The following is a 14,009-nucleotide window of genomic DNA, read 5'->3' on the forward strand; positions in this document are numbered from 1 at the left end:
CCTCTACAATGATTTCTGCGTCCTTGGTGGGCCAAGAATTATTCTAGATCGACAGGGAAAGAAGACAGCGGACTCATCCCACAGAGACAGCTGGTCCGACATCCAAATGGGTGGTGACGAGGGCACATCGCAGCACCTTGAAATAGTAAAGACTTGGACGTGATGTCTGGGTCCACGGGGCTGGCTCTCGGGCACAGAGACGCCGGCGGTGATCTTGTAGAATGATGTGGGTCCGGAGCGGCAGCTCCCATCCCTCCCCGCACCCCAGACCCCCCTTCCTGGCCTCCTTGAAAACATACCTGGCTTGGCTCTCGGCCATCTGTGCCAGACTCGACCGGGAGGGTAGACGGGGGAGCGATGATCCTCACTTCCAGCCCTGCCCCCAAGGAACCCCAGGGCAGGAGGAGATGCGGCTCCCCCTGTGACACAGTGACAGCCACCTTGCTGACAGCTCTCATCTCCTTGGATGAACTGCCAGCAATTTCTAGGAGCAAGATCTCCTGATGGAAGCGACCAGGTCCCCGCAGGACTGGGAGACCATCCCCCTCGCGCCCCACCCCCAGAAGGAGCAGGCAGCTGCCAGTTCCCTCCTGGAGTGCAGGGCTCTTGTCCTGGACGGTTGCCGGAGGGTTAGGGGACCGAGGAGGGGGGTGGGGAGTGCAAGGGCCACGTTCTGTTCACCCCCCCGGAGAAAGGGTCCGATTCCCACAAAAGGACCTCCACCGCCCTGGTTCCAGGGCATCCACCCCAACAGCCCCCCCCCCCCCAACTCCACACTGTGTGCTGAGCGGAGAGGGCGGGACCGATGCGGGACACAGGGGGACTGTGGTGGCCACCTGAGCTGAGGTCACGGCCCTGACACTCGGCTGGGGGCAGTGTGTCTGCCCGGGAGGGACTCCCTGTCCCCTGTCCCCTGTCCGTGTCCCTGGAGGAGAGCCTCAGACCACACATAGTCCCATCAAGGCATCTCACTAGCAGAGTGATGTCCCTTGCTGTGCCTGTGCCCCCTGCTGACCGCCTCTCCCCGTCAGTAAAGAGGGGCAGTAACGTTGACCCCACCGGACCATCAGGTTTTTGTTTTTATCGCTGGTTAGTTCGAATACAGGGCAATGTTGGTTTGGGGAGTGGAAGTCGGTGACTCATCGCTTGCATGCAACACCGGGCGCTCATCCAGACAAGTGTCCCCGTTAGTGCCCATCCCCCACCCACCTCCCTCGTCACCCTCAGTCTGTTCTCTGTCTTTGAGAGTCTCCTCTGCTTCGTTTCCCTCTCGCTCCCCCCTCCCCCGCTTCCCACATGTTCATCTGTTTTGTTTCTTAAATTCCACGCGTGAGTGAAATCGTATATGGCACTTGTCTTTGTCTGCGGACCATCAGGTTTTGAACACAGGCTTGGAGAATCGGTGTGCCCCCCCAAAGCTGCCCGCTCGTGTACCACCCCGGGGCCCAGCATCTAGACAATGACTTCAATATTGTTCACGGGTCGGAATCACTTTCAAATTTTAAACCCGTCTGTTTTGAAAAGGAAACGTGTGTCACCGCTGTGCGTGAAAACTCAGTATGGGTGACCCCGGAGAGAGCCGCAAGCCGAGACGCGCTGGCTTCGCCCCTTCCAGACCCGCCGAGCACACACACAGCCGTCTGGACCCTTTCAAAGTTCTGTGTCTGACGTTTTACAACCAGACCTCACGACCGTTCGGCCCCAGGTCTCTGTTGTCACGTGGCTGTCAGAGGCTACGTGACCTCCGGCTCCTGGAAATGACCTTCAAGGCCGTCGAAAAGAGCACACGGTGCCAAGAGTGGGTACCCAGGGCTTGGGGGTCACGCCGCAGTGCAGCCAGTTCCCATGGGCCGGGCTTGGAGGCCCGAGGGGCGAGTGCCTGCTGGTGTGCGGGCTCAGCTGGGCGGTGATGTCCCCCAAACTCATTTTTTTCTGGCCGTGCAACAGAATAAATAGGTAAACTAAACTCCTCTGACATTGCAACACAGAGGCTGGCGGAGGGCTGATAAGGTGGGAAAGGCCCCGGGGAAAATACGTCTCGAAGGAAGAACCGTCCCGCCCTTAGCAAACATAGCAAGGGAAACCCACACTGGCCAAGACGAGTGGTTATCCGATCAGGAACAGAACGTGTGTCCGATCTCAGGTGCCTTCAGAGGGAACCTAGGTCGTGCTCACGTGGGGGCGACGCTGGGCCCCAAAGCTTCACGCAGCCATCACCTGCTCCGGTGTCCAACGTTGGGGGGAGGGGGGGATTTGGGCGGTGAGACCTGGCAGGGGGCACCCAGAGCTGGGCTGTTGTCCAAGTTCTTCCACGGACCCTGGACGCGATGCTCCTCCGTGGGCCTCAGCACCTGACAGGTCGAAGGGGCGGGGTTCCGTGGGGGTCCCTGTCGTCCCCCACGGCGCAGCTGTTCAGGTGCAAATGCAGGGCCGGCGACTGGAGCCCACGGAGGTGGCCAACACAGCTCGACATTCGTGGTTTCCCAGAAACTGTGACAACCCAGAGAGTATTTAGTTCCAAAACTCCGGGACGTAGGTATTTCTATTTACGCATTGCCCGGGCAAGCCCCCGGGGACTGGATGCGTGGCCGGCACAGCCCGGGTCCCCGGCTGCACCCTGGGGTGGGATCTGAGCGCGGTGCCTGACCTCTTGCACAGGCGAGCACGTCAGTGACACAGGCGAGCGTGAAGCGTGACACAGGGACACGCGCGGTGCTTCCCAACGGCCGGGATTCCTGCTTCCGTGTTCTACTAGCTCTGAGGGGGAGTCTTCGGCCACAGGCCCCTCCCTTGCTCGGAAATCTGCAGCCCCCTGGCCAGGTGGGAACGTGCCCTAAAGAAGCCAACGAACCGAACCCCGAATCCTTAGCCACACGGATGTCTGCGGCTTTGCTCTGAAAATTTAGAGAAGAGACAAGGGCCCCCTGATCCGGCATTTGGGTAGAGAAGGGACAGTGGACTCACGAAACAGTGCTCCCTTGCCTAGTGCTGTGCGTACACATCGGAACGGACTTTATAGAAGCCTGTGGGGGCACCCGTGCTTCAGAATTTTATCTGCGCAGACCTTCTGAGCCAGCAGCCGGCTGTGGGCATGCGCCTGGGGGGGTCCCCCCCCAAATGTACTGAGACACCCAGCATTATCATCTACGGCGTTCGGCAGCTCTCGGGGCCATCGGCACATGCGCCGTGTCTGGCTGAGTCCCGTACGTGACCGTGTGGGAGCCCCTGTGTGCGCACAAGGACAGGGAGTGCCCCTCGGACCGATTCGGTCTTCCCTGAACTTCAGACCAAGAAATGGTGGCACAGGACCCTTCCACCAGCGCCAGACAGGCCGTGGCCAGAGCCACCCGGGGCCCTCGGGATTCCGCAGCCGGCGTGCCACGTAAGTGACACTCTGCACAGGGGCCTTGGGCGGAGGTCAAAGGTGGCTCTGGGTCTGGGCCTGAGTAGGGATATTTCTCAGTCGCCGAGAACCAGCAGGATGCATGACTGGGGACGGGGTGAGGACAGCCCAGCGCCAGCCCAGGGATCACGCAGACTCCGGCCAGGTGACTCCTCCCCCCAGGCCCACGGAGCTGCCCCCCACCCCCACCCCCTGGGGATTTCTTCTTTGGCCCAATTCTGTTCCCAACAGTTCTTTTTCTTCTCAGTTTTCTGACCCCTTTCCCTGTTCTAACTCCCCACTTGCCCTCCTCTTGCCTCACTTTTTCTGAGCCACCGCCACCCTCTCTGTCCATCATCCATCACTTGTGTTCTCTTGGCCCCCAGCTGGACACCACACTCTCAAAGTCTGTTCCCAGCTGTTGGGGCAAGACCTCCCTTCCCCGCCTTCCTGGGTCCTGGTCCCCCGCTGCCCGCTTCTCGGTCTACTCCTTCGTTCTGTCCTCGCGGCTACTGGCCGGCTGTGTAGGGCGTTCTAGGTGGGAAGGTGCCCCCACTCGGACTCTGGGCCATCACACCTCTGTCCTCTGACATCGAGTGGCTGATGACATGCCTGCCGGGCACCTCATGGCGGGGGGCGCTGTGGTGCAGGCCCTCCAGGGCCTGGGGTGGGGGCAGGACTTACATGCCCACTTCTCCAAGGCCGGGTTCAGTCACAAGACAGCCAAGTGACAGGCTGGACAGGGCTCTCGGTGCCATAAAACTCATCTCACCTGGAGATTCCTCCAGAGTTTCCTGCTTTGGAATTGCTTTTTTTTTTTTTTTTTTATTGCTTTCTGGAATAAACCTCCTGTGTTCCCAGAAGCAGGTGGGGCACCTGGCGACGGCAGTGACTCCCGTAGAAAGATCCACGGCTGCGGACGGTCGGCATAGTGCGGGCGGCCCAGGTAGTGACACAATCCTCCGTCCAGCAAGCCTGCCTGTGACGTCCAGATTGTGAACGTGTGCGACAACGAACGACTGTCCGGAACTCGCAGCCATTAGGAAGGAGCCCCCGAAGTCCCGAGCCGTTGTCAGAAGCAGGACGCATGCATGTCCCGAGTCTGTGTGCCCACAGCACAAACAAGGCCGTGAACATGCACCGAATGGGTACACGTTCCTCTGAACAAGATGGCGTCATGATGTCTGAGATGTTGGTTCGGGGTGACGGCCCTGTGGTTCTCCCTGTCCCCGGTACTCCCCAAAAGTGGGCTGAGGGCACGCCCCAGCTATGCACCAGGACTCTCTGGGCACCCTCTGTTGGTGATGATGGGGACCGGGTGCCAGGCCAGGGCGAACATGGGGGAGGGACAGCGAGGACCTCTCTCCCCCCTCAGGTGTCCCAAAGGGAACACGGTCCCCAGAAACGCAACATGACAGCAGACATGACGCAGCTTGGCTGGTGCCGGTAAGAGAGGGTTTCTTTTTCAGTTATTTTATTTTGTGTTTTTTTATTTATTTGTTTTAAGAGAGAGAGAGAGAGTTTGCAAGAGCGAGTTGGGGGGAGCAGAGGGAAAGCGAGAATCCCAAGCAGGCTCCTCCCTGAGCCTGATGCAGGGCTCGATCCCCTGAACCGTGAGGTCATGACCTGAGTCGAAATAAAGAGCCAGACCCTCAACCTACCGAGCCACCCAGGCGCCTCTTACCTCTTTTTAAAATACGTATACTTTTGGGGCGCCTGGGTGGCTCGGTCGGTTAAGCGTCCGACTTCGGCTCAGGTCATGATCTCACAGTCCGTGGGTTCGAGCCCCGCGTCGGGCTCTGTGCTGACAGCTCAGAGCCTGGAGCCTGTTTCAGATTCTGTGTCTCCCTCTCTCTGTGACCCTCCCCGTTCATGTTCTGTCTCTCTCTGTCTCAAAAATAAATAAACGTTAAAAAAAAAAAAATTTTTTAAAAAATAAAATACGTATACTTTTTACTAAGATGAAATTCACATAATATAAAATTAACCATTTTAAAGCGAACAATTTAGGGGCGCCTGGGTGGCTCAGTCGGGTAAGCGTCCGACTTCGGCTCAGGTCATGATCTCAAAGGTTCATGGGTTCGAGCCCCGCGTCGGGCTCTGGGCTGACAGCTCGGAGCCTGGAGCCTGCTTCGGGTTCTGTGTCTCCCTCTCGCTGCCCCTCCCCCTCTCGTACTCTGTCTCTCTCAAAGATAAATGAATGTTAAAAAAAATTAATTAAAAAAATGTAAATAATGAATATCAAAACCTTCAAGTTTCCAAAAATATATTGGAAAACATATCTATAAACTTGGGTAAGGAAAGATTTCTTAAATGAGACATATAATTTCAACTACATTAAAATTCAAAACTCCTTTTTTTTTTTTTTATTTTTTTTAGAGGTTCTTGAAGCCTGGCTCCTGGGGTTTCACCCTGAGGACAGAAAGAATCCTTAAAATTCAAAACTTCTAAATAGCCAAAAGATAATAAAAGGATATATATACACGGTTAACACGAGTTACGGACCAGGGACACCATTGTGCATGTGTGTGACTAACAAAAGTTATATGGGTTTTTTTGGTGTTTCAGATACAGAAACCTTTGCATAAATACACACACGCACATACACACACACACACACATTTTCCCATGTGAGCTGCTTTTGAATTGTTTGCTTTTCATTAGGGTTTCCTACTGTTTTCTTCATTTTTTTCAGATTTCGATAATCTCTTGTCATTTTAGACGTTGTACAAATTCTCTTCCGTGAAGCTTGGTCTGTGTAACTTCGACAGCCAACTGGCCAGAAGGCTCTGGAGACCCAGTATCGCCTGCTTCCACTCAGGACAGTAGAGTGACAGAGTTAGCCCCGTCTAGAATTGAAGTGGCACCTGGGTGGCTCAGTCAGCTGAGCGTCGGTGGCTCAGTCTTGATTTCAGCTCAGGTCATGATCTCTTGGTCCGTGGGATCGAGCCCTGCATCCGGCTCTGTGCTGACAGCACAGAGCCTGCTTGGGATTCTGTCTCTCTCTCTCAAAATAATAAATAAACATTTAAAAACCTTTTTAAAAATAAAGCTTCATTTTTATCTTAGCACACGAATGTTGCCTCTATTCTATGATACGTTCATTTCTGTAAGAAGAGAGGTTACCTGTTGTCTTTTTTTTTTTTTTGATGTTTTATTTATTTTTGAGAGCAAGAGAGACAAAGCGTGAGCAGGGGAGGGGCAGAGAGAGAGAGGGAGACACAGAATCGGAAAGAGGCTCCAGGCTCTGAGCTGTCAGCACAGAGCCCGACACGGGGCTCGAACTCACAGACTGTGAGATCCTGACCTGAGCTGAAGTCGGACGCCCAACCGACTGAGCCTCCCAGGCGCCCCTTTGATAAAGTAGGTGAGAAGGGCAGCTGGCCCAGGGGCCTGGTGGGCACACCTCAGCAGGCATTACAGTGCCCGCATGCGGAGCAGGGCCTCTGACCCCTGACCCCTACTCGGTCCTCGGGGCCAGGTGCTCTCATGCCTGCTTCACCGATGGCCAAACCAGGCTGTGGAAGTTTAAGTCAGTTAACCAAGTTTGTCAGATTAGATGAGGCTGTACCCTGGGAACACACTCGGGTTCCAGGATTCCTCTGCCCCATGTGGTGGCACGGGCATCCAGGCGGGCAGCGAGGCAGAGTCCGGGACCCCCACTGCTCTTGTGTACCTCGGACCAGGAGTGACAGTCATCCCTCCCGCTGGCTCCTTTCGGCCTGAGCTCATCCTGATCCCCGCCCCCCCCCCCCCAATACCTATGATTGTGACTTTATTTGGGAACAGAATGGTCTTTGCAGAGGACCGAGTTAAGGTGAGGTCACTAGGGCGGTCCCTAACGCGACATGACCGATGTCCTCCTCAAAAAGGGGGAAACTTGGGCACAGAGACAGACACACTTACAGGGACGCCCGTGTGAAGACACAGGGAGGAGACGGCCATCTACACACCAAGGGACGCCTGAGGCCACCAGCAGCAGGGGGACAGGCCTGGCACAGGTTGTCCTCCCCAGCCCCAGGAGGGGCCAGCCCTGCCGGCATCCAGCCTCCAGGACTAAAAGCATCAGTGTCTGTTGTGTGGTGGACCCGACCTGAGGAGCTTTGTTCTGGAACCCTCAGGAAACGCACACGTTCACCAAATACGCTAGATGCGTTTTGGGGGTGTCGATTGCCGTGGCCACCACAGAAGACTGTATGGCTGTTCCTCAAAAAGTTAAAAAAGAGGAACCAGTTATCCCTTTGATCCAGTATTTCATTCCTGGACACATGTCCAAAGGAAACAAAATCATGCTGAGAGATCCGTGCATTCCCGTGTTCTCGGCAGGATCGTTCCTAATAGGCAGGACGTGGGAACAGCCTAAGGGTCCGTCCACAAATGGGTAAAGAAATCGTGGTGTGCTTACAACGGACATCATTCCGCTGTAAAAGGAAGAATGGCCAGCCGTTGACGACCATGTGGCTAGATTCTGAGGGCATCGTGGTAAGTGAATAAGTCACACAGAGGAAGACCCATGTCCCAGAAACCGCTCTACCCAGGACAAGCCAGGACGGCTGGTGTATTCATTTCCTGGAGCTTCCAGAATAAATGACCAGAAATAGGCTGAATGAAACTGCAGAAATGTGTTCTCTCCATTCTGGAGTTTTGGAGGGAAATGCTTCCTGCCTCCGCCAGCTTTGGGGGCTCCGGGCATCCCTGGACGTGTGGCTTCACCCCTTCTAGCCTCCGCCTCTGTCTCCACCTGCCCTACGTGCGTTCAGTTTCTCTATGTCACTCTTGCAAAGACGCCTGTCAGTGGATTTGGGGACCACTCTAAATCCAAGACGATCTCATCTGAAGATCCTTAATTATATCTGCACAGACCTCTTTCCAACTAAGGTCACGTTCACAGGTTCCGGGTACAAGGGCACGAATCTAGCTTCCTGGGGGTCAGCAGACAAGGTGTCTGAGTTGCTACACATCCGGTCTCTGGGTTCTGTGTTGTTCTGACTTAATTTGTGAAAAAAATAAAGCATTTTCAAAAAAGGGGGGGGGCAGGACAGCCACCTCCCTCGATGCCAGAACTTTTGGGGAAACCGCAGTCCCGCGGGCGTGTGCATTCCGCGTCCCGCAACCCGGTCGCTGGGTCACCAGCTGGGTGGCAGTGCGATCCGGGGCAGCTGAGGGGCCTGCAGCCTCCTCTGTCTGAATCCCACCCTCCCGGCTCCTCGGGCACCTGCCGTCCGGCATCCCGGCTGCCTGGGTTCTGGCGGCCCTCTGGCCAGCTGCTCCCCCGCGCCGTGGCGAGGCTCCCCCACACGTCGCCTTGGCCTTCGCCGCTGCCCCCACCAACACTGGCAAAAAAAGGCCACTCGTTCTCAAGTCATTTTGAGACAGGACGTTTTGAAGGCTGGTGTCTCCAGAGACCTTCCAGCAAAAGCGAAATTGGGAGAAAACACCGAGGACCTGCTCGACCTGCCCGCCCTTAATTAGCCGGCGCGCCCCAGCAGGACTTTTCGTGGGTGCAGGGGAGTCGGCACCATGACCAGGGAGGAGCGTGACAGAGGCGGTGACGGCTTTAGAAAACGTTAACACGGAAGCTCCCGCTACGTGTTCAAACAATCCGCTGCCCTCCTCCACGCTGCGCAATCCGCAGTGCGTCCACGGGCTCCAAGCTGGTTCGCGTGCACGCTGAGGCCATCATCAGCTGCGCGGGAAAGGTCGAGAGAACTGCAGGGCGGTCCGCAGCCCTGCCCGGCCGATGATCCGGAGTTTCTGAATCTGAGATACTGGGCCCGGCCGGAAGCCGCAGCTCCTTGGCTCTGAAGAACGAGGACGTCTGCCCGCGGTGCCGGCGAATGAGAATGCGGCTCCCCAGGCCCAGCGGGACCGCCCACACTGACCGCACGTCCCCCCTTCGGCATGCGCTGGGGCTCTCTCTGCTCACTGCCTTCGATCCTTGTGGCTGTGTTCGAATATGGCCGCTTTTCCCTACACGTTTCGTGTGGTTGGATGCTTTCCACCAACTTCAATAAGACCTAAAAACATTAGGCATGGTAATAAGTGAAGGCGTGCATCCCTCCCCGACGCAGGCCGGTGAGTTTGGGAACGGGCCCATCCCCAGGCTGGCCTCTGACCGGATGCCAGCCCCGACCAACGCCCTGCTTTCTGTCTGTGGGAGGCAGGGCAGAAGAGCCAGCAAGGTCACGGGCAGATGAACTGCTGACCCGCAGACACCACGGACGGTAAATGCGTGCGCTTTAACAGGTGAGGTTTGCAGGCGCGCGTTACACGGCACGACATCGCTAGTGTAGAAAGTGGCTGGCCTCAAGGCGTCTTGAGGGGACCCGGCCCGGAGGAGCGGTCCAGCCACAGGAAGACCCAGGCCGAGGGCCCCGAGAGGGGTTTCTGCAGACCCCACGTCCACACTCGTAGCCAGTGCCAGCTGAGAGGGAGCAGCTCCCAGGATGGGGGACTCTCCTCCCCCTGCACCCTCCCTCCCTCCCTGCCTGACCCTGGAAGAACCAGAAGGCAGGAGAGAGCCAAGAAATGCCCCCCACCCCCACCGCAGGATCCTAGATGGGCTCTGGGAGAATCACTGGATAGGGTGTGGATTGAAATTCTGAGCCTAGACGGGATGGAACTTTTAATTATTTTTTTAATTTAATGTTTTTATTTATTTTGAGAAAGAGAGAGAGAGACAGAGACAGAGCACGAGCAGGGGAGGGGCAGAGAGAGAGAGGGAGACACAGAATCCAAAGCAGGCTCCAGGCTCCGGGCTGTCAGCACAGAGCCCGACGTGGGGCTCGAACCCACGAACCGTGAGATCATGAGCTGAAGTCGGACGCTCAACCGACTGAGCCACCCAGGCGCCCCTAAAGACTTTTGTTTTTTAAGTTTATTTACTTTGAGAGAGAGAGAGAGAGAGCGAGCTGGGGAGGGGCAGAGAGAGGGAGAGAGAGAGAGAATCCTAAGCAGGCTCCACACCGCCAGCTCGGAGCCCGATGCGGGGCTCAAACTCACAAACCGTGACATCATGACATGAGCCGAAACCTAGAGTTGGACGCTTAACCGACTGAGCCATCACCCCTAAGGCTTTCACCGTGAGAGGTGGTTTTTTTTTTCAAGAGATAAGGGAAAAATTTTTTAAGTCTGACGCTTTAGTTCAAACCTTAATTTAACCTGTGCAGAAAACAACACCGTCAACTCACACTCATTCTGTGGTCTGCAAAGCGGAAACTGTGGTTATCTAGTTACGCGTACCCTGAACCGGGGTTCAGAGCCACATGACATAGGAAGCCTGAAGGACTCCATAAAAATCTGCGTTTTGCTCCTTGTCCTGTTTCTATTCTTGCCAAGACCTGACCCCCTCTTTACGCATGCTTCCTAGTGCAAATCGTGTGTGTCCCTCCCCGCCCCCATAAGGCACACGGAATTCACGGTTTCTTTAGAATCCGTCAGAACGAGAGACAACATCAGAGAAGCTCTGGGCGAGACGTGAAGGCATCATATGCACATCCAGACCACCAGCGTCAGGCATCGTGATGCCCAGACCCCGGGCTCCAAGGAACTGGTTTATGAAGGACGCCTGGACCCTCGTGTCCGTTCTGACCGGCTCCTGGGAGGACTGGCACACCGGACCCTAACTCTCAATAAAACCCCAGGCCCCGAGCCAAGAAGAGACTCCCTCCCTTCCTTCCTGAACCTCCCGGACCCCGTCTACCTGCGCTCTCCCTATACCTTCAATAAATTCTGGGGGCGCCTGGGTGGCGCAGTCGGTTAAGCGTCCGACTTCAGCCAGGTCACGATCTCGCGGTCCGTGAGTTCGAGCCCCGCGTCAGGCTCTGGGCTAATGGCTCGGAGTCTGGAGCCTGTTTCCGATTCTGTGTCTCCCTCTCTCTCTGCCCCTCCCCCGTTCATGCTCTGTCTCTCTCTGTCCCAAAAATAAATAAAAAACGTTGAAAAAAAAAATTTTTAATAAAAAAAAAAAATAAAAAAATAAAAAAATAAAATAAATTCTGCTCACCTCCTGCTGGCTCGTGTTTGATTGCTATGCCGTGAGGTGGCAGGGCCCCTCTTGTGGTCCTGTAGGACGCCCTCTGGGTCCTCGGACCCTGCCTGCCTGCACCAACCAAATCTGACTCCAAGTGGGAAACGTCAAGGTCGCCCCCTCCCCCCGCCGCCGTCTCCCCACTCTGACAAGCAGGTCCCTGGCAGCTTGAGCCCAAGGTGGTGCTTAATTCTTTGAGGACCATCACTATATTGTACGACTGAAACTAATGTAGTTGCTGTACCATAACCATACTGGAATTAAAATAAGATGAAATAAAATAATAAAAGCTGGGGCCGGGCGCCTGGGTGGCTCAGCTGGTTAAGCCTCCAACTCTTGATTTTGGCTCAGGTCACCATCTCAGGGTTTGTAGTTGGAGTGAGCTGCTCCGTGCTGACAGAGCGGAGCCTGCTCGAGATTCTCTCTCTCCCTTTCTCTCTCTGCCCCTCCCTCACACTCTCTCTTCTCAACAATACATAAACTTAAAAAAAAAAAAAAAAAGCCGGGGAAAGGTGTGCCGTTGTCCTCCCTCCCACTTTGCTGGAGCTTACCTGGACGTTAGCCTTCTTTCGGCGGAAGCAAGCCCACTTTCCCCAGGGGTCTCTGACTCCTGTTAGGGTTCTTAGGAGCCAGGAGCCGGGAGGGATTTCCTCAGAGTGAGCAATGCTTTTCATGCCTTCAAGTTGGGTCTGGTTTATTCAAGTGCCTGTGGGCCCTTCTGGGAGAGGGCCCCCCCACCCCCGCCACCTGCCTGGGCATCCTGGGAAGTCCCCACCCGGTTCACCTAGGTCCCTACGTTCCCCCCCCCCATGCCTGCCTCATGGAGGAGCACCCCCAAAAGCGGGCCGCACCAGCGGGTTCGCTCCTGGGCGTGATGGTCCCACTATAGCGAGCGCCACAAATCACTATGGTGTGAGACAGGACAGTCCCTGCAATCAGGCTTCAGTCCCGAATTTGTTTATTACTTCTAGAGGGTTGTTTCTCATTTAGGGGAATCTCCAGGGTTTTCCGTGGTTAAGAGGATGTCCTGTGAGTAGACTTCACTTCTTCATGTACCGTTCGGATGGCCTTTTTTTTTTTTTCTCTTGCCCACTCATTCTGGCTGCTATTTGGCCTTTTAAACAGGGAGGAGCACATTTGATGGTCCTTTAAAGGAGGGGAGAGGAGACAGAGACCCACGTGGCAGACCCAGAAGTGGGGAGCTGACTCAGACCCCAAAGTGCGGCTTAGTGACGTCTCTGTGTGAGTCTCCTGTGACCTGAGGCTTCGGCTCAGAACCGAGTACGTATTCGAGGAAGAAACCTGATTTATCATGACAGAAAAATGCTAATGCATGTTGAAGGATTGAATCTTGTAGAAGTCTCTGTTCTCAGTCTGACTGAGCCCTGGGTGAGCCTTGAGCAGGTGCATCAAGACTGTAGCTCGTCGAGCCACATCCCACTTCCTGAAGCTGGTGCTCGGGTGAAAGTCTGCCTTTCGGTCCTCCTGCTCGTTCGGTCTGCGTGGTGAACAGGTAGGGCTGGGTCCTATACTGCCGCCCGTCTGTTTGGGTCTTCTTTTTTTTAGTGACTTGTCTTGTGCTAAAAATGCACGTAACAAAATTTCCCATCTTGACCAGCACGAAATGCACAATTCTGCAGTGTTAAGTATGTCCGTATCGTTGTACGCCCACCTTCTGCCCCCCCCCCCCCGCCGGAACTTTCCACCTTCCCAACCTGAAACTCTGTCCCATGAAACACTGCCCCCCGTCCTGTCGCAGCCCCTGGCGCCCCACGTCCTACTTTCTGTCTTTATGGACTGGCTTCCTCTGGGCCCTCACAGAGCCGGAATCATACAAGATCTGTCCCTGCGGTGACCGGCTGCCTCACTCAGCATCATGCCCTCGAACTTCAGCCGCATGGTAGCAGCTGTCAGAGTTCCCTTCCTTGTTAAGGTTGAGTCACATACCACGGTGTGGATGGACTCCAGGTCGTCCATACATCCCTCGACGGACTCTCCGACCACTTCCGTTATTACTTGGTGAATAATGCTGCGGTGAGCGTGCTGTGCAAATATTTCCTCAAGGTCCCGCTTTCGAGTTTTTGGCATCGCGAGCGGAATGAGAAGCAGCATTGCCGGGGCAGGCCCTACCGGGACCCTCGTGATCCTTGGGAAAGCAGCACCATCCGAGACCTACCAGGGTGGAAACGCTACCTCCTGCCCCGGGGGACGAATCTGTGACTTGGAAGCAGCAGGGGGTTGACCCTCAGCCCCAGCCATGCCAGAGCCAAGACGTCGTCTTCCTCCCAAGTCCCTTTCTCTGTCCGCCTGCTTCGCCTCCTGATTCCCCAGCAACTACACGATCGATGTCTGTGTCTGATGGCAACGTGAAGCGCTGGTTACGTCCAAGGCTCACGTGGCATCACTCAGTGTCGTGGCCAGCAGTGTCGGGGAGGAGCAGCATGTGAGAGGTGCTCGGAATGGCCCTTGGCGGGCAGTTAGGAAGATGTGTTCGACTTCGGGACTCAAGCAAAATGCTCCTTCGGGACTCATCCCTTCTTACCTGGCTGCCCCCTGTGCCATGGGAGCTGCCTCCAGAGGTGTTTTTGTTTTATTTAT

The 14,009-nt window shown here is 55.6% G+C and overlaps 2 long non-coding RNA genes across 3 annotated transcripts; one reads left to right on the forward strand and one right to left on the reverse strand.

The window, feature by feature from the left end:
• Positions 1–305: 305 nt before the first annotated feature.
• On the forward strand, positions 306–6,445 carry LOC131488314 (uncharacterized). Of its 2 annotated transcripts, XR_009250162.1 has the most exons (4): positions 306–3,382; positions 4,244–4,530; positions 4,758–4,828; positions 6,104–6,433. It is a non-coding gene; the product is annotated as an uncharacterized LOC131488314 (long non-coding RNA). The 2 variants fall into 2 exon arrangements; XR_009250161.1 differs by lacking the exon at positions 306–3,382 and having other exon boundaries at positions 4,201–4,530; positions 6,104–6,445.
• A 5,877-nt stretch (positions 6,446–12,322) lies between these two features.
• Positions 12,323–14,007, reverse strand: LOC131488316 (uncharacterized). Its single transcript, XR_009250163.1, has 2 exons — positions 13,359–14,007; positions 12,323–12,991 (listed from the first exon to the last, which is right to left on the reverse strand). It is a non-coding gene; the product is annotated as an uncharacterized LOC131488316 (long non-coding RNA).
• Positions 14,008–14,009: the final 2 nt, after the last annotated feature.

This window comes from Neofelis nebulosa, chromosome 10 (assembly GCF_028018385.1).
Source record: "Neofelis nebulosa isolate mNeoNeb1 chromosome 10, mNeoNeb1.pri, whole genome shotgun sequence".
Classification (NCBI taxonomy): Eukaryota; Metazoa; Chordata; class Mammalia; order Carnivora; family Felidae; genus Neofelis; species Neofelis nebulosa.